This window comes from Lutjanus erythropterus, chromosome 7 (genome assembly GCF_056507025.1).
Source record: "Lutjanus erythropterus isolate fLutEry1 chromosome 7, fLutEry1.hap2, whole genome shotgun sequence".
Classification (NCBI taxonomy): domain Eukaryota; kingdom Metazoa; phylum Chordata; class Actinopteri; order Lutjaniformes; family Lutjanidae; genus Lutjanus; species Lutjanus erythropterus.
Window position 1 is genome coordinate 4,807,402 of NC_139323.1, and position 24,501 is coordinate 4,831,902.

General features: G+C 40.0%; 1 protein-coding gene across 7 annotated transcripts in view; it reads right to left on the reverse strand.

The window, feature by feature from the left end:
• Window positions 1–24,501, reverse strand: part of ptprfa (protein tyrosine phosphatase receptor type Fa) — a 467,935-nt gene that overhangs the window by 117,885 nt on the left and 325,549 nt on the right. The gene's annotated exons all lie outside the window — the stretch shown is intronic.

Genomic DNA, 24,501 nt, shown 5'->3' on the forward strand with positions numbered 1-24,501 from the left:
TGTCTTCTCTGCAGAGCAAAGAAGGTGAAAGATAACAGAGCAAAGTGACTCCTGCGAAGCTACTGAACTCCTTTAAAAGCCTCATTATTTTAATCTGCTGCTATTCCTTTTCACTTTTGTTGCCAGAGACTTTCATGCATTTGGAAGAAGTAAAAAAAAAAAAAAAAATCTAATTGGTCTTTCATCTGTCTTTTCTGTGGGGATGTGGGGATAAATTACCAGCGGCAGAACAGATGAAACTTTTTTGCATTAAGATAGGAGACACCGCTCCTGTGAGGGGAGAGTCCGCTTCAACAGGAGCCAATCAATTGGCAGCGACTTCCGATGTGTCAATCATCACATGCTGTTGTCCGCCACAGCCCCCCCTCTTCAACCTTCATCACCAGCAGGGGGGTTTCCACTAATGTTGGGAACAACTCCACTACAAAAGCTCATTAGCAGTTAGCACACTGTGCAGATTCATCCCCAGTGAGACCAACATGATGAGAGGGACATTTCTTACTCACACTTAAATGAATGTTGGACAAGTTTCAACCACAGTCAAATTCAGCATGTTAAATTTAGAATTTGACATTTTAAATGGCACCCATGGAAGCTTGGATAATATCAAGTTCAGCAGGCTACTGTAGTTAGTCACTCCTTTAGGTTTGCCTGCAGCCAGACCTTACATTAAGTCTCGTTTGAGTTGTTTCTCCAACTTTTATCAGCCTAGGGTTACTAAGTTGTGGCTGGAACCCATAGATCCCTAGAGCACCCATTCTCTGTTTCACTATGGCACTTGGAATGTTATGTTACACATCTGGGAAATCAGCCTTAGAAACTGTTTGGAAAAGGGCAGACACTTTGAAAGAGTACTGCTTTCCGTCTGGCAAAGCCTTCAGTGCGGTTTTAGGGCGGGGCAGTATATCAATATTGTATTGTTCTGTGATATGAGACTAGATATCGTCTTATATCATTACATCATGATATCACATAAATGTCGCCTTTTCCTGATCATTTTTTAAATGCTGTATTACAGTGAAGTGATATAATTTTCTTACCTTACAGACTGTTCTGTTATTTGTCTTCACCTAATTAGTCATTACATCCACAGTGCTGATTATCAGAAATCTTGCTGTGTTGATTAGGGATGTTAATGGTTAATCAATTAATCAATGTTAAAAATTTAACTCGTGAAAACTGTATTAATCAGTAATTAATCATTAGTCTAGAAATGGCAGTAATTGTGCCTAATTTGTCATTTTTTATCTTGCCAAGTAATTTGTTGAATAAGGAAACTTAAACTTAAAATGAGAGGAAACAGGAAAAAAAGGTGCATTATTTATCTTATTAATTATTACTGATTGATAGATTGATTGTTTTCATTTTCAACTATCAGGAAGGAAAATGCTCAAAATCTGCAACCCTCGTGTTAACAGTCATACCTTCACTATTGTTGCAATATTGATATAGAGGTATTTTGTCAAAAATATTGTGATATTTGATTCTGTCCTTATCACCCAGTGATAAACAAACAAAATTTAATTTTAGAGCTAACTATCAGTTATTTTCATTGTTGATTAATCTATCATTATTTTTTCGATTAATCAATTAATTAATCCTGTCACCATCTTGTCTCTTGAAAAACCTGAAAAATCTGTTGATCATTTTCTTGATTAATCAATGAGCTGTTAGTCCATAAAATGACATCCAGACCAGAAAGAAAACAGAAAATACTAACATTTAAGAAGATGCAATCAGATTATTTTGACTTTTTTTGGTCTTAAAAAAATTACTCAAACCGATTAATCGATTGTCAAAATAGTTGGGAATTAATTTAATAATCTAATAATAATCAATTATTCCATAAATTGTTGCAGCTCTTCTTAATTTATCACCTTAGCCACTTCAACCCATGTCATCAGTCATATGATCAATAATTATTGATACTAACCGATATGAATCTTCACTATCATAATTTTTTTAAGCTATATTGTCCAGGCCTAAGTGTGGTTCTAAGAAATACTCTCCAGTTCTGATAGAACTGATGCTATCACAGTATCTATGCTAAGCCGCCATTGTTTGTTCGAGACGAGCTGCTTCCATGGATGCTTCTTACTGTCACCTAAAACCACGCCCATACGCAGCTGTCAGTAGTCCCTCCTGGGGTCATGACTGGCTGCAGAGACAGACAAATAACTTGAAGCCTGGTGAGACGGATTCTCACAGTAAGGAAACTGGAGCAACTGGAAGAAACCCACAAACTCCAGACACTACACTTACATCAGAACTTTGGGATTTTTTTTTAACGCTACTTGGCAGGTTTTGGTTTCAAGTCATAAATAAGCATTTCATTTAAGTATTTTCACACTCAATATGTTAAATAAATATGATTTATTAGAGGCCACAATAATAATAAAAAAAAAAAATGCACAACTGGATCGAGAAACAGCACTTGCTTCTTATGTGATTTAGGTGTTTTCTTTTGCAACCAATCCCAGACCTCTTTGTCATGGTATTGTACAGTAATCAGTTCTTAAAAGGTGCTGATAGAACAACAGAACAAATTAAAGTAATCTATAAATGTTTGCTGACTTTGTAGTGAGAGCCTGTGTCCGTTCAGAAAGAACACATACTGACAGCCAATAATTTAGCCAGTGGACTGATAAACCAATATACCTGTACTACTGATATTTACAACCTGCAGGCTTTTAACAACTCAAAGGACTGTAAAGAAAAGGCTTGGTGTCTTAGACATTTGACTTAGATCTAATGAGACCAGCCGTGGCTAAACATTCCGTGGTCATTAGCTGCTGACAGCATCAGTATCAGATTTCCGTCCTCTCTTGTTTCTTCCCGCTGTGAATTTGTCACATTTGTGATATCAGTGTCCGGGTGTGTCTAAAAATGTCTCAAAAGAAGGGCTGTACCCATCCCATTTTTTTTTTTACAGAACTTCCCACTGTTTATTTCCCATTAATTCTAGCTAATTAGCTACTAGCTAGCTAGCTGTTACCTCATCAAAATGATGTAACATTATGAAAGGCAATATCAAAGCTGTGAAGAATAAATGATGTGCTGGTGTTAAACTTTGTAGCTGCAAAAGATCACCGCATGCAATTAGTGTCTGACTCAGTCACAGTGAGTCAGCTGCAGTGTGGATGAGCAGCATCAGACAGCTTCTGCTCACTGGACATGATGCTGGGACATAAAGGGGCAGTTCAACAAAAACACAAGAAAAGCATTTTCCCCCCTCAACTCTTGCCATCTAGAGGTTTCTAGCCAAACAGATAGATTTCACTGAAACTACTTTCTACTGCAGAAGTTGTCCCTATTGACAGAGTATTCTGTGGATTATCCAGACTAACGGGGACATTATCTCAACTTTCTCTTCCTTTTTATTTTGTCTGAAAGGTTCTTACAAGTATGCCACATCAGATTCAGTAAATGCTCCTAACTTCAGTTAATTGTGTAAATGCCTGTGTGTATCTGAGTGCACGTGCATGAAATGTGTAAATTAGCATAATTAACGCTCCAGTAACACCATATACGGCTATGCTTCCCGCCCCATGTGTCAGGAAGTGTTCATTCATGAAAATGGCATCAACGAGCAAAAAGAAGGACTTTACGAGTTTGGGAATTAAAGTCCTGCTTTCATAATCCCATAAAGGAACGTTGATCATTTTAACAGTGTCAACAATGGAATTAAGGGACCTGCTAAAGCTTTTGACAGCGCTGTTTTTAGCTTTACCTAAAAACAATCTACTTTATTTTAAGTGTATGCTAATTATTTTCACTGCTGTGCCTTGCTGTCAGACAGACTTTTCTGAAGGGAAACTGTCTTTATATCTGCCAAATATCGCTCTCTCTTGCTCAACCAGACTCCATTTGCAAAAACGGTAATATTACCTTGCAGAACACAAGGGTTGCTGGTCAGCATGTTTGTGCTGTTGTGTGACTTTGGTAAATCCAAACTAGCCTTATAAAACGCGTAAATCACACAATAACACGAACAAGCTAACAGCTCAAGGCAGCAGTAGACAAGCAACTCCTGCGTCATGTGATGTACTACCACTGCAGAACTAATATTTTTGCAAATTGAGTCTGGTTAGTTTGAGAGAGGAACATTTGGCTTTTATAGTGTTAATTTTCTGCCACAAAAGGCTGTTTGACAGCAAAATAAAGTGTTGAAAATATTCTAGTTATAGTGCACACTTAAACTGATGTTTATGGATGCCCATTTCTGTTGGTGAAAGAAAGTCAGAATTATGAGATAAAACTAGAAATATTACAACTATGGCATGTTTCTCATAATTATGACTTTTTATCTCATAATTTCAATTTATTTATCTCATAATTTTAACTTTTCATCTCATACTTTTGATGTCTTATCTAATTTTTAGGACTTTTTAGCTCATAATTTTGATTCATTTTAGGCGTCTAAAATACCTGCTGACTTTGTCCACAGCAGCACATTGCTTAGCTTCCTACACTGGTGCTCCCGCTGCTTCTCCAAACTGGAGGTGTATCACCCACCATTTACTGTAGGTAATACACTGACTATGAATAAGTACCTCATACAGCCACACTTCAAAATATCTGAACTATCTAATCTATCTAATCTTTCATCAGTGACCATCACCTTGTACCACAGAGTCTGGAACTGTTATGCTGAGATGATGTGTGGAGTTAGAAACAGATCTGTGTTGTAGAGAAGGATTAAAGATGCTCAGCACAGGAGATGTAAGCTCACAAACAAAAGCTGTATGCACTGCTGGTCTCTGTGGATTTTTACTGCAGAATAAACCAACAGCAGCTGAACTCAGGTAGAATCAACAAGCAGTCTCAGCCTTTATTGGATGGAAGGTACCAGAAAACAAACGTCTGCTGCACACGCTCTGCCATTAATAAAATAACAACGTGATCGCAGGGATTCAAGTGAAGGCAGAGAGGAGGCAGCACAGAAACTGAACTGAGGCTCAGCACTTGTTTGACAATTACTGCTGTAGACTCTGGGATACGTGTGTGTGTGTGTGTGTGTGTGTGTGTGTGTGTGTGTGTAAATGTTCTGTAATACCATGACAGGTATACAGATATTCATCCCAGGGCCCAGACAAACGCACAATAAAACCACAACCCCAACTTCACTTCCAGATTCAAATCAAAAGAGCGTTTAGAGCTGCAACTCCTCAGAGACTTGGAGTCTGTGATCCACAGACAGACACACACACACACACACACGCACACACACACCCTTGTTATACTATAGTTGTGGGCACCTGTCATTGACTTAATTCATTCCTTGGCTCCTGACCCTAACCCAACCCATCACAACTACATGCATGACCCTAACCTAATTCTACACACTAGAAACAGGGGTTCCAAAAGGGTTCTTCCTGAGGTCTGAGGTTCTATGAAGAACAATTTGCTGCTGAAGTAACCCCCTTTTTTGAAGAAATGGTTTGTCAAGTTCCATTAAGAACACTTTTTGGAAGAAGGAGATATTCATGGATTTAAACAATCCTCCCTCTTTCCTCAAGGGTTCTTTGTATCATAATATATATAGATAAAGCCCTTGGTATATAAAAGGGTTCTCAGTAGAAGTTCCAGGATGGGTTCAAGATAAAATCCTTGGAATTTAAAAGGGTTCTTGGTAGAACCCCCATTATGGATTCTAAAAAAAAGCCTTGGAATATAAAAGGGTTCTCAATGGAACCCCTTGGCGGTTCTAGATAAAACTCTTGGAATATAAAAGAGTTCTTGGTAAAAGTCCCAGGGTGGGTTCTAGATAAAATTCTTGGAACATAAAAGGGTTCTCAGCTAAATCCCCTGGGTGGGTTCTCGATAAACCCCTTGGAATACAAAAGGGTTCTCAGTACAATTCCTGAGTTGCTTCTCAATTAAACCCTTGAAATATAAAATAGTTATTGGTAGAACCCCTGGATGGGTTCTTGTTAGCACCCTAAAAAGTGAAAAGTTTCTTAATAGAACTCCTAAGAGGGATCTGGGTGGAACTAGTGAAGGGATCTCCCTTGAAATTTGATCCCTTAGAACCTCGCATATGGAGATCTGGGTGAATCCTTTCACAGGTGGTTCTAGGTGTAACCCTTTATATTGGGTGGAACCCTCTGAAAGAGTTCCAAATGGAACCTTTATAAAAGGTTCTACTAGAAATCATTAAGGGTTATCCCATGGCCAAGCCGAAGAACCCTTTATGATTCTAGTTAGTGCCCTTATTTCTTAGAGTGTAACCTTCAACCTAAAACTGAGTCTTAACCCTCAATCAGCCCTTTAAACTTGTGGAGTCCAGAATGTTGTTCCCCACAAGAACAAATATAATTTAACACACACACACACACACACACACACACCCACGCACGCACGCACGCACGCACACACACACACACACACACACACACACACACAAACACACACACACGCACACACACACACACACACACACACACACACACACAGTAATCAGTTGTCATCCTCGTTACCAGAGAACGTTGGGCCATGAAGTCCAACATCTTATGTCACCGTCTCAAATCCTCATGCATGACACCACCACCCAACACACACCAAAGGCAATACAATACACACACACACACACACACACACACACACACACACACACACACACACACACACACAGTAACAACCCCACACACCACCAAAATCCACTCTAGAACCAAGCCTGACACACAGGGAGAGGAGTAAAGAAAAGTCAGTTAGGAGTTTAAAAGGACCTGAGGAGCTGTCAGTGGTTTGGAGTTTCTGATGAAGACAGAATGAAGTGAAAGAATCCTGCCTCTTAGTTTTTTTTTGTTTTTTTTTTTCAATCAATAACAAGCATCGGTCAACACTGACGCCACTTTTTCAAAACTCTTCATACAGTCTGCATGACTAACATAACATGCATCTTGGCCACACACCTCCAAAACTCACTCAGACAACCAAAACACTTCATGCATGTCCCAAAGTCAGCTCGTTCAACCAAAAAACAAAAAACTAATCCCTGAAATTCTAGGGCTGCATTAATACAGTCGAACATGTTAACAGTAAAAACTGTAAATGGAAACTGTGGATTGAGGAAAGACGAGAAATAAAAGTGAAAGCTGACTACTGTGTATTTTTATTCTTTTATTATAAGTTGCGTCTTTGTTTAATATATTTTTATACCATGATGTATTAAAAGGTAATTGCAGTTTCTTATAACATAGCTCTTATTCTCATAGTTTGGCTTGTGGTTTCTATTGGTTATGATAGTGTTGTACTCACCAAAGTTAAATGGCCCTTCACTAAGCCCCTCCTATGAACAGCAACTGTCCAATTATAGATTAACAACTGTTACTAAGGCATTGCACTTCTGTAACATGTATTTCTCTACATGTTGAAGCAGTGTTACATGGGCTTCTAACTGGCTGATTCCACCAAGCACGGCACGTCTGCGCCACCATTCTGATCCATCCTCCGCACAGTTGCAAGCCTCACCAACAACGTTTCAGAAGCATTTCAGCAGTGGAGCATTTTGCCTGATTGATTATGTTTTCTTGCTCAGATTTTGTTGATCAGGTCCTTTTGCTTTGCTCTTTGTGCTTCTACCATGGATCAGCAGGCTACATGGTTAAATAGTTTATTTTCTGTCAGTCTTAATGATCATGAGTCTGCACGAGTCTTTAATTTTGAAAATAAGCCAGATTCTCCCTGCCTTTTCTGTGTCTGACTTCCTGCCCGTTCGATGTGCTCTGTGCTGATTGATGCAGCATCCGTCAAAAATGGACTCTGCATATCTGAAGCGGAGCGGAGCGCAGAGATACTTCTGGAACGCGCTGAGGCGCTGCTGGTGGAATCACAAGCATTGTGTAGAATGGCTGCTACGAGCTCCAGCTGACGTGCCGCAGCTGTAACATGACCCAGCCGCGCCTCGTGGATTTCAGCTGTAAGACGAGTGATACTCTGTGTTTCATGAGTGTGGATGGTCGCCTAAGTGAGGCATATTAGTGTAATTGTTGGGTGACTTTTAAAAAAACAGACTAAAACACCTGAGTTCAGTTATGGAAAAAGTTGAGGTTATTGTTAATAAAAGTTCTATAATGTCTTTAGTACTCTCTGCATAAAGGACACATTACTGGATGCTGGCAGTGGACATAACTCGTGAGGTGAGGAACCCTCCATCCTTACATTACATTACATAGCAGCAGTGTTAGTGGTACATGCAAAGTCTCCATGATCAGATGTCATTATTCAGATTAGCGTTGGGCAACATGTTCACATTTTCTAACTGGCAACCACCAGCCTATCCTGTCCTCTGAGCAGCGAGATGCATACAAGCAGCGAAATCACTACGTTATGTGCGCTGTGTATGTCTGCTACATCCAGTAAACAAAAATAAACTCACAAAGTGTTAAGAAATTAAACATTCTCACACCTATTTTCCTTCTTAAACAAACAAACAACAAAAAATACAACTGGACGCCTTCTGAATTAAACCTTCTCCGTTTTACCAAACTAAGACAAGCTTAATTGTTGTTAACTCATCGTAAACCATTACATTAACAAAATAATATGACAAATATTGCCCAAGAAACAGTCAACCAATGGATTCAGCCCAGTGTCAATAAGTGATATATTCATCCAATTGCCCAACCCTAATTCCCATATCTTGTATCCCAATACAGACCACGTGTTAATAGCAGGTGTAAACCAGTCCCTTCAGGATTTCGTGGGCTTTTTGGGGGATTGTTGTGGCCTAAAATGCCTGATTTCATGGGAGCTTTTCTAAAACATTGCGATGCACATTGTGATGTTTTTTTGCAACGACATTACGGGCACAAGTGTAGTTGGACAAACTTGCAAGGTCATGCAGAATTCACAAGGATTGGCTGAATTTGCGTTAACTGTTGCGATACGGAGAGACTGGTAAACGGAGACACTCTGATGTGCATATCTGTAGATATAGATCAGACTTGTTTGGGTGTCTGCTGCTCACTCTGTCAGGTTTCTCATTTCAGATTGATTAAAGGAGAGGAAGGTAGGTGGAAAAAGTAATTGGGTTAGTAACCACGCAGAGGTCAGGAGATGTTATGATGGAAAACACACTCAACATAACCCCTGTCCAACCAACACACACTGTGGCTACTCACATAGTCGGCCGAGTCCTCATCAGTCCACTGATGAAAGGGACAGACGGGGAGAGGAGTCAGAAACACAGACTGAACTTTTCCTCGAGGCTGTTCTGCGAGCTTATCAGCATGCTGGACCGCCGCACTGATTAGTGACTGAAGGAGAGACGGAGCTGATGGGACGGGGCTGCTTTAAACTGCATGTGGTAATGGTGGTAATGTGTGGATGTGTGTGTGTGTATAATGAGGGCTCTTCTCCGTAGTGCCACCTGGTGAGACCGGCCTGCTCCATGCTGATGAGGGTTCCCTGCTGGGTGACTCGGCAGGGAGGAATTCAAAAGAGAAAGTATAAGGAAGCCAGTGTGAGCCTGCCAGGGTCGCCCCAGGGGGTTCTAGAGGGTCTGGAGCCCAGAATACTGACTCACCTGCAACATGAACCCAGTCTCTTTCACCTGGGAACCAAACATGCTAACACTTTCCTCTATCAACCACACACTGTTTGTAACTTCTCGTTGTCATGGCTCCCATTGTTACCTGATGAAAAACTTGATAATAATTTGGAGTGCTTCTATGACCAATGTGTTCTGACTCAACCTCGCAGCAGCGTTGCCAGAGTGTGCAGTTTTCTGGCTGTTTCAGGTTGGGTTGTGCAGGTAAAAATGGGCTTGGGCAGGTGTAGAGAATTTGGGGTGGTTTACCGTAAGTTGGGCTGGTTTTAAAATATATTAAGTGTATTAAAATATATTCATAACTTGTATTCCCTTGTTATTTGAACACACCCAGTCTCTAGGGCTGTTCCTGGCGACTAATGTCCCTATTGATTAAATACTAAATTTAATTTAGACTACTCAACTAGTCTAACAGGAAGAAAACACTCAGAAAGCAGTTAAAATTGAGCCCAATTTATTAATTGATAATGTTAACACTGTCTGAAAAAGTATTGTGTGTATTAAGAGCCATTTGAAGCTTTTCACCAAATTGTACCTTAATGCTGCTGAAATGCGTGTCACTTTGCACTGAGCAATGCAAACATTACACATTAACCTACAAAACATGACAACAACTCACTAAATGCTTCACAGTGTCTGCAGGTAAACAACCTGAAGCTGCTCTGCTTGCAGGTTAATGTCCGTGTCTGTGCTGAATGTGGTCACATGTTGCTCCACTCCAGTGATTAAATACCAGTTAATTCAGTCACAGTCTACATTCAACATTATTTCCATTTTCTAGATTAAAAAACTGCCAAACTGTGCTGTTTTTTATGAGCTGTCATCTGTCCAACAATGCTGATATAAACATCTGGGGTTGGCTGAGCCATCGGGGCAAACACACTCACAGCGTACGGTGAGAGGAGCTGCTGTCTGATGGGGCTGCAGCCCTGACTAGTGGTGAGCAGCTGCAAGACATCATGAAGGCAACAGTTAAGTGGCATTGTGCATGAATGAAATATTCATAAATAGTTTAACTGACTTGTATTTTTGGTGCCGACTGGCGAGGGTGTTGACATTTAATCATGTAATCGACCAATCGTGCACATCCCTACCAGTCACTCAGTACAACTTTAATGTGCGGAGAGGAGATCTGCAGAAATCTATGTATATATTCATTTTATAGAAACCAACACTGTAAAGCAACACTTCAATATCATTATTTGTTTGGCTGTTTGATAGCATGGACATGTTTGATAAAAACCTATTATTTTATGTACTTTGCACTGCCCCTTTATTTTTTCTTTATTTTAAAGGCAGAGGGCAGAAATGGAAAAATGATTTATAGTTGTGCTGTAGCCTCCTATTTGCATTCTAGCCTATTTATGAAGATTAAAATTGTTGTTCTATTGTCTTGTCATCTTTAAAGATTGTTATGAACACAGCAGCTGAGTGAAAACCATTCAGTACAATGACTGTATGAAATGGATTACAGAATACTTGGTGTTTAAAATGCATGACATGTCCTGGATTCTCTACAGATATTAAAACTGGTAATAATGGGCATAAATTCCATAATGTTTAAGATATTCAATGAGGGATTTGAAGTGGGAAGGCTGTAAAGGATAATGCGAGTGTTTCTGAGTGTTTCAGCCTATTCATTAAAAATTAGGTCTACTTATCTTTAACGTTACTCACAGTGTGTGTGTGTGTGTGTGTGTGTGTGTGTGTGTGTGTGTGTGTGTGTGTGTGTGTGTGTTCATAGTAATGAAGGAACATGTCACCCACTGCAACACTGTGGCTCATTGCTGTGTTTGTGATGAAGGTCTTTGGCACAAAGGACTGAAATAATATATTAGGCTTTAGATACATTCACAGGAATAATTCATTGTTGCTTTCAGTCTGTATACTGAATTTACTGACAGTAAGAATAACGTAGAATATCCTATATAAGTCCAATAATGGGAGTTTACATTGATAATTTAATTATGGATCACTTCCTCTTTTATTGTTCCCCCCAAAATTCTGTACTGTTGTATTTACTGTTGCATTAAACTTAATATGCAGCAGCCTAAATATTTTAAAATCTTAATTTGAAAGATTCATTGCCTGTTTTATGCAATTATTATTTTCAGTGTTAATTAAACTCACTGTATTTGATTTTATCCTTATCAAATCAATATTTTCACTGTGTAAATGAAAAAAAGAATCACAAATAATTAAAAACTGCATCATAATTCCATGTGTTTAATGAATCTAATGACTGATGCATTATGATAGAGTCAATAGAGAGAGAGGAAGAATTGTAGCTGCACTGTTATTTGGCTTGTATGTCTTGTGTCACTGGGGTGTGTTCACACTCAGCTTTCTGTGGCAGAGCAGAAAATCATATTTTCACCTTCTCATCTATTCTTTAGACGTATCCCTGAGGTTGTGCTCAGAACAGACAGAGAGACAGACAGATATGAAGAAGGGAAGATGCAGAGGTAGATAGGAAGAGAGAGGGAGGAAAAAGAGGAGGAAGATAAAGTCACACAGAGTGCTCAAAGTTTGTACTGCTGTGAAGTCGGATTATATTTCGCCTTCAGACGCACGGAGCCTGTTTGCTTTGCCAGGAATGATGTGGTGGTGGGTGGTCTGCGCATACGCCGCTTTTCTCCTTCGTGCACGGTTCTTTAATCATTTACAAAAAGCAGCCACAGAACGTCACTGCTGCACTCTGAACTGACCCGACCCACAAACAGACACACAGAGGTTCTGTCAGGGCTGTGTCTGAAAATCACTGAACCTTACAAACAAAAAATGGATCGAAAGTAGAATGGTGCTGATTTGGGAAAATTTCAAGGTTTTAGCAGCAGTGCAAGCAAAGCTGTAATGTAAAACCATTTGTGCATGAAAATGAATTTGAAGTTCTTTTAACCCTTCGAACAAAAGGAAGCTTTCCTTCTCAATTTTCAATCCTACATCGTTATTAAAAAACATTAACATTTTCCTCATACCAAGCAATTGCAAATGTGTTTTTCTCCCTTGCGAGCAATACTGGATTTTTGGGCCAAATGCCGATACTGATATTAGAGATTTTCAGAAATTCTGATATAGATATACTGGCCGATATCCTTTATACAGAATATAATATACAGAATATAGGCTATAGAAATAAAAACATACTTTTTTATACAACACTTGTGACATAGATATGTAATGGAGGCAGGATATTTTACAGTTTAATGATAATCTTTACTGTTCTAATGTCCAAATATCAGGGCACTGAAACTTTGACTGGTATTTTTAAGAATTACAAATAGATATAAATTTAAAAAAAGAAACAAATAGGGCAAAATATATGTATATATTCAACAGAAATGACAAAAAAAGATGATCAAATATACATAAAGTTCTGCCTGACACATAAATGACACATAATTACATATCAGATAATATGTGGTGCACACTCATTAAAAAAATCTGTTATATTTGATATTTGATATTTGAACGTCACCAGTGTCTTGTTGACGTCATTCACACTGACGCAAGTTTAAAAAATGCACTTTGGTTTTGTGCCATTTGGTGCTGTCAGGCACCATGGGAACTTCTGAAGTTGGAACCAGCACTTGTGCGTGTTTCACTGTCATCCATTTAATTTCATATTTGGAATATTCTCCAACAAAGATACAGGAAAGTCGAAACTTATTTAAGGAGTCTCCTCTTTTATATATTTCCATTTGAAACTTTGTAGATTTGACAGTCATTTAGGTAATTTAATTCTTAAAAATTACTTGTGATATTTCAAAGAATCAAGGCACAACAGAATTGTTTTCTGGGTGTATGCATGTATATGTATTTATTTTGTGTCTTTTTTTTTAATTTAATTAGTTATCTATATACAGATTGTATTTTGTGTGTAACTACAACTTTAATTTTGTTGTACAGCATCCTTGAATTCTTGTTATCCTGGAATATGACTCAATAGTAAGGTTCCATTTTGGTTATTTTATGGTCGCATTCCAATATTTAAAAGAGAACATTTGGTATGTGAGTGGACCTGCATTGTTAAAGTTTATGTAGAACTCTACAGCATGAAGCTACAGAGAAATGGTTTGTAATAAAGGTTATAGCACTATTAGATGTCTGACACCACAAAGGTGGTGCCATTATGGAATATTATTCATTGTAATTAGCCTGAATAACAATTATTACTAACTTTGAGGAAGCCTTATTGTTATTAAAGTATTGCATTACTGATGAAGGCCAAAAGACATTAGTCAGCCTGTTTCACTCCCAACACATGAGCGACTTCAGCAGTGGTGATTCAGGGGCTCAGGTCATTTGTATTCTGCTCCACGACCTTGCTGACTAACCAGAAATAAAAGACAAAGGGCTTTGCTTTCTCATCTTCATAGAAGAAATAAATAAAAGGCGTTATCATAAACAATGTAAGCTGCTAACGGTGAAGTGAAAACCAGCTCTATTTCTCGGCCAAAGTGCAGCTTGCGCTCTAAATCAAAAAAGATCCATTATATAGAGCAGCGGGGAGACTAAAAGTGGCCACAGTGTTGAGTAACCATCATTCTTTCATACAGTAACTGATGCATTACTGTGCTCCACGCCTTGATGTATCATTGGCTCTGTCACTGAACTTGTACATTATGAGGATGGATTCCTCTGAACTCATGATGACTGACCTCCCTGCTACACTGCCGCTCAAAGTTCCCCGCTGGCCTGGAGGGGGAGACTCTCTGCTATAGTAAGCCTATCTTGACATACTAAAGTCTTTGAAAAACGGAGAGATGTCTGACTCACACAGGACTGGATTCACAAGGTCATTAGATCTTTATTTCACTCACAGCCAACAAAAACAGCTCTCTACACTCAGCACCCAGTTTCATGACATCTAATGAAAAGGACCATAGATTAAACCATTTTTAAATCACCACATGTAGGATTCTGTTTAAAGGATTCGTTCACACAAATTACCAAAGAAAAAACAAACAAGTGCTTTACTTGCCTCTAGTGGTATCAAGTCATTCACATATTTGTGGTTAATTTGTCCAGGATTTGAGATACCTGCCTCTGTGGTGCCTGATACCACCCCTATACAATGGAGGAGTTATCTTGTGAGGCAGCTGGATTCCCATGATCACGTAAGAATCCAGGCCTCAAGTTATCTGTTTATGTCTGCACCAAAAGTGGTGCAGCCAATCAGCATCCTACGAGGGACTACTGGCAGCTACAGGTGTGTTTTTTTTTTTTTTGCTCGAGTTCCAAAAGCAGATTAAGCAATCCACACAAACTCGATGGCACTTACTGTCAACCCAACTTCTTCACGCTGTGCTTCAAAACATCCTAATATACAAGGAAGGTCATTGTCTGCAAAGCAAAGCCATAATCTGTACTGTTCTTTTGTGGCTGGAAGACTTTTAATGTTAAAAATCTGCCTCAGGCACTACGTTCCACTAATTGAACAAGAAGTAGAACAAATGATTTATTTTACAGAACCGTCGGGGAAGCTGTCCTTTTTGGAAAAGGGCAGGTACTCTCAAAAAAATACTTGGCAGATGATTGGATGAACCATCCGTCTGTCATGTCTAAAACAGGAGGGTGTTCATACTTTGCATTAGATGGGGAAATGAAGAAGTTCCATCCAAACATAGAATTACCTTTCTCTTTACCTCTATCTAAAATAGAGCTTTTTCTGTGCAGCGATGGCTGTCAATGTTTTAAAGTGCACAAGTAAAAGAAAACTGCAGTGTTTGCATGAATCTGAGGTCTGTGTCACAACATTACATGAGGAAGAGAGGCTGCCAGGTTTGGTTCCAACTGTCAATTCAACTGGTGACATTTCCATGTGAACAAAGCCTCACATCAAACTGTTTTGACAATACAGTGTGACAACACATTTGTAGATGGATGTTCACAACAGGGTCCAACCATCCTGTACTGCTGGAAATCTAAAATGCAGCCATTTAAGAGGTGGAATAATTAGTGAAATTTATATTCTCTTTGCCATTTTCCTGAGGGAGTCATTAAAAAATCATCCATTCTTGTATTGTGACCTGCCTGTCCTCTCACCTTTCCCTGCATCCTCTTCTGATTTGCACTGACGGCAACCAACAGACCGTCAAATTATGTGACCAACAAGACAGACAATGAGGACATTGGCACCACCCTCAGTACTTTGCCACGGGCTGGCTATGTTTTTCTGGGCTACAACAAACAGAGTTGAGCCACAGAGAGGTTGCCATATCTTATCAGATCAGGCGATGCTCACGCTTCACAGCCATCAGTGCTGAGAGGGATAAGAGTCTCCTTCAAGCATTCTTCAGCCGTCCAAAAATACGCCTCACTGAGATCTTAAAACCCGTGAGCTTGCCAGCAGAAAAGCAATAGAGATGGAGAGAGTTGAGTCTAAAGCAAACAGAGAGCCAAGACTGGGAATGAGCAGCCAATTAAAGCTTTGCTCCCTGCCTGAAAGCTCCGATAATTTGGCATAACTGAATTTATTCTGTCATCAAGGTCTTTTTTGTGACAAAAAGCAGTAATCTGTACTGACTGTTGGCAAGCCAAGCCTCAGCGAAACAACTGAGGGATTTTCAAGCAGCTCCACTGGAGACACTCACAGCCCAGCTCAGTGACTTTCAAAAAGACAGCTTTTTGCTCTCTGCTTCAGTGACGTCACACCGAAGCTGCGGAGCCAGTGACGGACTCCAGGAGCTCATCAGCCGAACTGGAGGCTGCAGCCCGTCGCCCTGACAAGGACACATGGGCTGTAAACACGGCTGGACACGAGCAGCTGGGGCACAACTGCTTCTGCTGGCACAGAGATCTGAGGCTCCTTCTGAAATGACTCATCAGCACACCAGAGACTGAGTCCATTCATCACACAGAATGTGTGATGTCAACGCACAAAGCGCGTCACACAATCCCATCTAGAAACTCTTTGCTGCTTCTCCGCACTGTGCAGGGGCCAGAATACTCCTTCAGAACTGTCAGATTTGCACATAGCTTCAGGAACCAACTCCCAGCACACCTTCTGATGTCAGTTTGTGGGGGTGGGGATGGGTCTCTGACCATTTCTTAACGTTCCAAAACCGACACTCACGACACTCACTCACCGACTTTACATCCCAACTGGCCAGCTGTGCAGTGGTGAGAAAGGAACCAGGGTTTGAACTTCTCTTTCCAGCTGTCTTATTTCACAACCTTTTGAAATAAAAAGCTCAAAGCCCAGGACTATAGACTTTTTGTCCAAGTGTGGCATGAAAAGTTTGGACAGCCCTGACATAGACATCACAATGCTGCATAGGCCTATTCTGGATCATGACTGTTTGAACAGTCTAGGTCATATGGGTGAGACTACCTGCCACGTTCATCAGGCCAATAGTCAGAGGAGGTGAAAGTTTTATTTTCTTTAGACTAAGAGCCAAGGCAGATCATTTATTGAGCATGAAGGTTCACTCTTGAGACTCTTGGAAACAGCAGGTTGACAAAGAAGATGTCATGGTCTTCACTTTGGAGGGACTCGCTCAGTTTTTATTTAAATAGTTTTAGTCGTTATCAAATATCCCATATTAGAATCCTGCAGTGTGTCAGGTGACCAGCAAAAACATTGTGTAACACTTAAAAATGAACTAATTGTGGGCAGGTGAGAACAATGATATAACACATACAATACAATAAAATCAGAAATGAACATGATTGTGCAGTGTTTTTAGCAGATTTTTTTGTGTGGACCTGAAACATGGCTGGGTGACATGCCAGAGCCATCGTCACCCTACACTATAAGGTCCACGAACCAATAAACAAACTATGACCATAAAAGCTGCTAGATGTCCATGTTTCAGATCGTTTTCAGGTCATCATAGCGGACACGCCCTCAGTGTTTCAGAACAGACAAAACTGCTAATTTTCCCACGATTCCCAAAATAATAGAGGGAACTTGTGTTAGTGGAGATGTGTTGCTGCAGGAAGTATGCATTATACAATCTAGGAGGTTCAGTCTGAGGAAGAGATCTGGGAATTTGGTAGTTTATCACAAACCACATCTCTGCACAGTGGTTTACAACACCATTAGACAAGACTTTACTTTACTTTGAAATTTTCCCACTAGTTAATAAACTTGTGTTAACACCAGTGTTACGGATTACACTGGACATTTGACAGGAAAGAAGGTATTCGTTGATTATGCTCAATAACATCTGAGCACTAACTCTGATCTTTAACGTTGGATCTTTAAATCTTCTCCTTACTTTGAACAACATGAATTCTTAGAAGGTTGGTCCATGTCTATCAATCGTCCCTACACTGACCTGAACAGTAGCTGATGTCCACAGATGAGTTATAATGTAACGCTAGAATACGCTGGTGGTAATGTTAGCTCCCTGTCAGGGGTAGCCTGGTTTAGCCAAGTTAGATTTAGTTTTGCCAGATTAGCACCAGCTAACACCTCCATGGTAATGTACTGAACAACAGAATACCCGCATGACTATTTGCCATTTCAGCAGATTTTAGTAAATATAACCATATTCAATTATCATGTCCAGCTGTGATCACTTCCTTTTTGTAGTGTTACGTTTAAAAATCTGACTCCTGCTGTTCTGTTCTGCCTCTCTTCTGCTTCTGCTGCTGTATGGAGTAGACACTCTCTTAACAACTGTAGCTTCGATTATTGGACTAAGTATTGATAAAACACAGTGGGCCACTAGTAGACATATTGTGTTCATATTTTGGTGTAATCCACCAGGACTGGGCACTTGCACTTATGTGACTGGCCAATGCAGCAACTTGCTGGATGATGCTGCGCTGTGGCAAAAGTTAAAAACCAGGTTAAACTTGGCTGCTGCTTGTTAAAGGTGGGGTGAGTCATTTTGAAGGAAGACAGTTGATATTTAAATGCACTCCTCCGTTCTGCCTCTCTAATTTGCAAACACGTATTGCTGAGGAAACAACATTAACTGAGTAATATGGTGGAATCCAGTGTGTCAGCAGCCCAAAGTTACCAGTGGCCTCAATTAGAGAGAGAAATATTTTATCACTATGAAAATACAAGTGCGGAGAGGACAAAGGTGAGCCACTGAACTGACAGACAACTGCTGAGAGCTGGGGACAGTCCTGATGCTGACTCCTTTACTTGCAGAAGGGGAGCTCAGAGTTTATGTTTCAAGCTTTTGGGATTTAAAAAGTGGATTTATCTGCATTCCTGCTTCTCAACCTGTCTGCAGCATCAACCGGCAAACTGCACTCAGTTGTTTACAATAAGATAATTAGTCTCTCTCTGTCAGCGCACACACAGAATGGCAAGATTCACTAAATTTGATAAAGTGTATTGGATTAGAACAGCACATTCCACCTTAAAGTAAGGAGTGTTAAAATTTAAACAGTTTTCAGGTGCTTTATATCAGATTATATTTACATTTTAGTCATTCCTTTAGATATGCTCTCATAGTAAGAGCTTTTAAATTGACAGTGAACAGACTGCATTTCATCAACATAACCTTGACAAGATAAAGAGAGGATTATTTATTCTGATGCAAAACAATCCACTGGGGCAAATTTATGGAGTTCATAGAAAATAACAGAAAGAAAAGGACAAATAAGCTGCTACAAAGTCCAGCTTGTCCAGATGTAACCAGGTCAGTAAGTGGATGGTGAGTTATGGCCCTGGAGCGGATGGTGTGTGTGTGTGTGTTTGTGTGTGTGGTGCACAGGAGTTTGTCCACAGTCTTTGTGTTGAGTCTCATCACCATTGCTGATGCCAGGGGGAGAGACTAAACTTATCACAGGTGAGGCTTCAAGACAGTCCCTTAAAGAAAAGTCCCCTCAGCAGGAAACGGTTCAGGGATGTGTGTGTGTGTGTGTGTGTGTGTGTGTGTGTGTGTGTGTGTGTGTTAAGGGAGAGTTGTAGATGAGTTGTGAGATGCGGGCCCTTTATCAGGCCTCCTGCCTTGCACAGATAAGACAGGAATCCTGCTTATAAAGGAAATCAGGTGAGACGCTCCTCCAGGAGAACAAAACAAGCTGAACACCACCTAACCGAGTGCCTATAAACATCCACCTTTACACTTCTGCTTCAGTAGGCTCACAAGTGCTCACTGCTGCTGCTAAACCTCCTTATCCACCACATTGTTTTTTTTTCCATTTTAACTCCATCTTTTTCTTCAGTGCAAAGATTCATCTCCTGTCATTGAAGCAGTCTGCTCTCTTAAATTCTGTGCTGGCATTTCGTAGGTGTTGCTCCTAACTGTTTCTCCTCAGTTCCTCTGGGCATAGGTGCTCATGTTAACTTGTCCCACTCTGATTTCTACATGAATCATGAAAATGAACAACAAACAGTTGTTCTTGAGGGTCAAAGAGCTAGGTTGCCAGCTTCCGGATCTGATCCTTTACCTTGCGAGGCAGCTGGATTTGCAAGATCATGCAAGAATCCATCTTGCCTGTTTAGGTGTGACAGCCGTGAGAAGCGTCCATGGAAGTAACTTCTCTAAAACAAACCACGGCGGCTCCTGAAGAGGTTAGCATAGATAATGTGATAGCATCAGTTATATCAAAACTGGAGAGTATTTCTTCACTGAAAGAAGAGCAAAGAATGACACTGAAAGTTTTCACTCTTCTCTCGACCGGCTTTGGCAAGAGTTTGGTTTACCAACCCGCTCTGCTGGGAGTAATTTGAAACACCAGATGGTTTGTTACGCAGAACTGAAAGATTTTCACGTGATCTTGTGAATCCAGCTATCTCTCAAGGTTACTCTCCTACTATATTATACGGTTTCTTGATCTGATTGGGTGAAGTTAGCCAGCGTTATATATGCCAAGTGTTTTAAGAAAGTGCCTGCCCTTTTCAAAACAGTTTTTATAAGGACAACTTCCCAGATGGTTCTGTGTAACAAACCATCTGGGAAGTCCCACGACCATCGTATGTCAGGTTAGCTGATTCTTGTTCCAGCCTCATAAAAAGCACTGAAAACATGGAACCATGCTTGTCATCAGTGTATTGTTAGGTCATGGCATACACCATATTAACCAAAAAAAAAATTGCTTGCAGAAAAGCCCCAGCTTAAAAGATTAATTCATTTGAGTGGTCTGACCTATTCAACCTTGCTTTTACTCAAAGGAAAGTCCAGCTGATATGTCACCACTGCCTTGCTGGGGTTAAAAGGAGCAGAAAATCTGCTGCTTCCTGTAAGTGACTAACATTTCAGGAGGAATGTTTTAATGCTGTACCACTTTTAGGGTCTGACCACTGACTTCAGTGTGAGGACCCTATTTGAAACCGAAGAAATTATTTTTCCTTTCTTATTTTTCTTCCCCCAAATGAATTGGAATTTTGAAAGGCTGAACACACTCGAAAATTCACCAAATGTGCCACACGCATCAGTCATGGTGAACACTACACATGATATGGGTTTTGCCCTAAACAGCACCCCCTGCGGCATGTCTCACTTACATGCACGAAAACTGTTTGACACACGTATCACGCTGACAGGTACGAAAAAGTCGAAAAAGCCATCAACTAAACCCAGTAGGAAATTGATATTGAATTAACTGAATTAAATATTAATTTCTGGCATTTGCCATGTGTTGCATTAAAACAAACAAACAAACAAAACACCTCTTCCTAGAGAATTAAACTTATCGATTTCAAAATCGGTGTGTGCCATCTAGAGACCTTTCTAATGAAAAGCTATGAAAAGAGTCTGTTTTTGTTTTTGTGTGGTGCCTAATTCATGAAACAGGAAGTTGCCATAACTTGAGTATAAGTGATCTGCCCAAAGCTTCAGATGTTTGATAAAAGTCCCAGCCTGAAAACATCCACATTACAATATTCACTCATTGTCACAGCGCCACCTACTGGTGACAGGGAATGACATGTTATATACTTTGATGGCTCCTAACAGGCTGACCAGATCCAACTCAAATGTGGTCAGAAAAGTCTTCAGACCTTTATGATATTTGATAATATAACATTTTTAAAATCATGTCGTGGGCTGGAGGGAGGAGGTGCAGGGGGCCAGAAACCCCTTTCCCTGAGCCTTGGCCACTGTTGCTATGGAGAACATGTTAGTCAGCGATGCGAATCGGGACGGTAGAAAATATAAAACGTTTTGTCTTTGCAGTTCTGAAGCAGTGTAATCTTGAGCTCCTGCCTGATGTCAGAGGCACAAGTAACAGCCTCTCCCACTTCACAACTATATGCACTGGGGAATCAGCTTGCTGAAAGTTGTGACCTAAAGTACATCGACTCCTACACCTCCGTAATAAAAAAAACACTCAGGGAAATATTAATTATTCAACCAAACCAGCCAACTAATTTTTTAGCATGGAGGGCAGCCTATATGGCACTGCATCACATTTTCTCCATTGGAAAGGCACGCTAGAGGGCACTTTATCATGTCGTATCTACCACAGGGGCAACCAGGAAGGTACTTTTGATGCTTTTGTTGAACACAAGGGGGAGATTAGCCCCTGTCAGCACTAAGACATGTCATAAGGAGTGAAAACTCTACTTAAAATTGTTTTATCTTCTGGCCTCATGTTCTCTGGCTCATTTTGGTTTGTCATTCACTGTGTATCTGCTTCTAGTTCCCTTTACCTCTAAGTAACTCATGCTACTTTGTGAAAAAAAACTAAAAACTATCCCTTTAATGTTCACTGCCCACTGAACTACCTCAAACACATGCACGCACTTGCTTTTGCATTCGTAAACAGGATTATCTGGGCTTTCTATTATTCACACCTTGGTATTTGTGTCTGTTTTCTACCACTGTAGGCTGGAATAAAAATAACTGCAACCAACATGAAATGCAATTATTGTGATGAAATAACAAGGCATTGTATGTGCATTCTCATCACAAAAATGTCACCGCATGTGGATCTAATCACAAATGCATTTTCATGAGGATACAGCAGACCACACACAGTTTATTTTAATCTGTTTCATCCCTTTTCTATTTCAGGAGAAGATAAGAAATCATTTGCACATATTAGGTTGGAAAGGCACATGCTGTACAGATCCCGAGGAAAACAACCAAAAACACCCTCATCTCGTTATTCTGTTGTGTAAACCCTTGTTTTAAGCACATATAGTGAAGTTAATTTCTAAGCTTAATTTTATTAATATATTTAGTTATTTTAATCTGTTTCCTTCCTCTTCCTTCCTTCTTTGCTCATGTTTTCTAATATATCAGTTTATTTGCAACAAAAAATTAATGAAAGAATATGAATAGAAACAAAAACAGCAAAAAATACCAACTGCGCAAAGTTTATTTTCTGAATTTATATACATTTATATCCATCTAACCATCTATGTACCTGTCCTGTGGATGTACACAGTGCACTGTGACTGTAGCTGCTCATACAGATGATAAAGGCTCATTTATGTACTATGTTAGATATGCATACGGGCAGAAAGCTCTGTCCATAATGTACATTTAGCCTGTACATTTGCATGTTTTCTGAAAGCTTACGGATACAGATGACACAGAACAGTGTCTCTGGTGGTCGTGGGGGCAGTGTCACAGTGTAGGTGGGACTTCAAACGAGACACGACCACAGGACACGACGGAGAAGTTTTAAAAATCTGAAGCACTGTAAATGAGGTTCATTGTCAATAAGACGGTGAACAAAATTCTCCATCCACATGTCAAGATGTATTCAAGGGCGCACAGACCACTGCTGTTTACAATGCTGCCTCTGCTTTTGCCTCTTTTCAAGAGATACATTATGACAGCCTCCTCCAGGGTTGCCATGTTTGTTGTTGTCAGAAACCTTTGACTCTCCTTCTTCGAGGTTTGACTCTCCCTCTAGTGGATGTGTTGCTTAACATCTATACCATTGTAAAGGATGGATTAAAGCATGTGGGCGATGATGGTTACATTGTTTAAAACATACAAATCTATTTTTGTAGGTAAAGGGAGCATAAATGAGCCTGAGGGTGGTACTTTTTTCAGCCCTTAGAATCGTCCTCTCAGGCGTCATGCATACCAACACCCTCCATGAATCTGAGGGGAGGTAGGGCCGCCTGCATGCAGCCTGAGAGGCAAAAACCAGGGCAAAAAAGAACAACAAAACACTCTCTGTAGCTAAAATTGAGAGCTGTGTGTGCACAGTGATAATTGAAGTTCCAGATGAGTGTATCAACTTTTTTGCAGCTATTTTATCAACTTAGTATTTTGCTCACTGTATTTGCAGTTTCACAGTGAGAGGATAGTGTTCAGAGTAGTGCTTTAATGTGTCTCCCAGGCCCGATGCCAACAAAATTCTGTCTGAAACCAACCCAAACCCAACCCTCGTTAGCATATTTCAGCCCAAACCCAATTACAGCCCACCATTTTTCTTAACAAGCTTCCCTGTATGCATCACAAACAGTAGGAGTTTTCATTGACAGGGACAATACATGTGGGGAATTGGAACTGACAACAACTTAACTGGGGAGAAAAATAAAAATAAATAAATACTTAAATAGATAAATTAATATAGCACAGCCCGAACCCAATGTGAGCCCATGAAATATGTGAGAAATAACACCCAACCTGACCCGACGGGGTCCTGTAGGGTTTGGGTACAGATCTCAAGCTCTAGTTCAGAGACATTTTACTCGTGGGACAAAAACATGATTTAGAAAGGTAAAGGGACACATGTCCCTTGCTTTCATGCAAAGTGCAATACTAAATGGACAAAGGGGTTTATCTTGTTTGATGGATTATTGTTGTACATTAGACTATGTTTTTTCATCCTTCAAAAATAAAATCAACAGGCCTCATGCACAAATCATTTGTATGAACAGACTTGATCTGAAATTGTGTGCGCAAACAATTTAAGAACTTTTGTGTCCATCAGTATTTTCATAATTATGTAAGATCAATATAAGACCATGCATAAGCCAGTAAGCACAAAAGTCAACCTGTGTTTTGTGCTGTGAAATAATAATGAAGAAAATGTAATTTACTTTTGAAAGTTTGTCTTAGTGCTTTCAG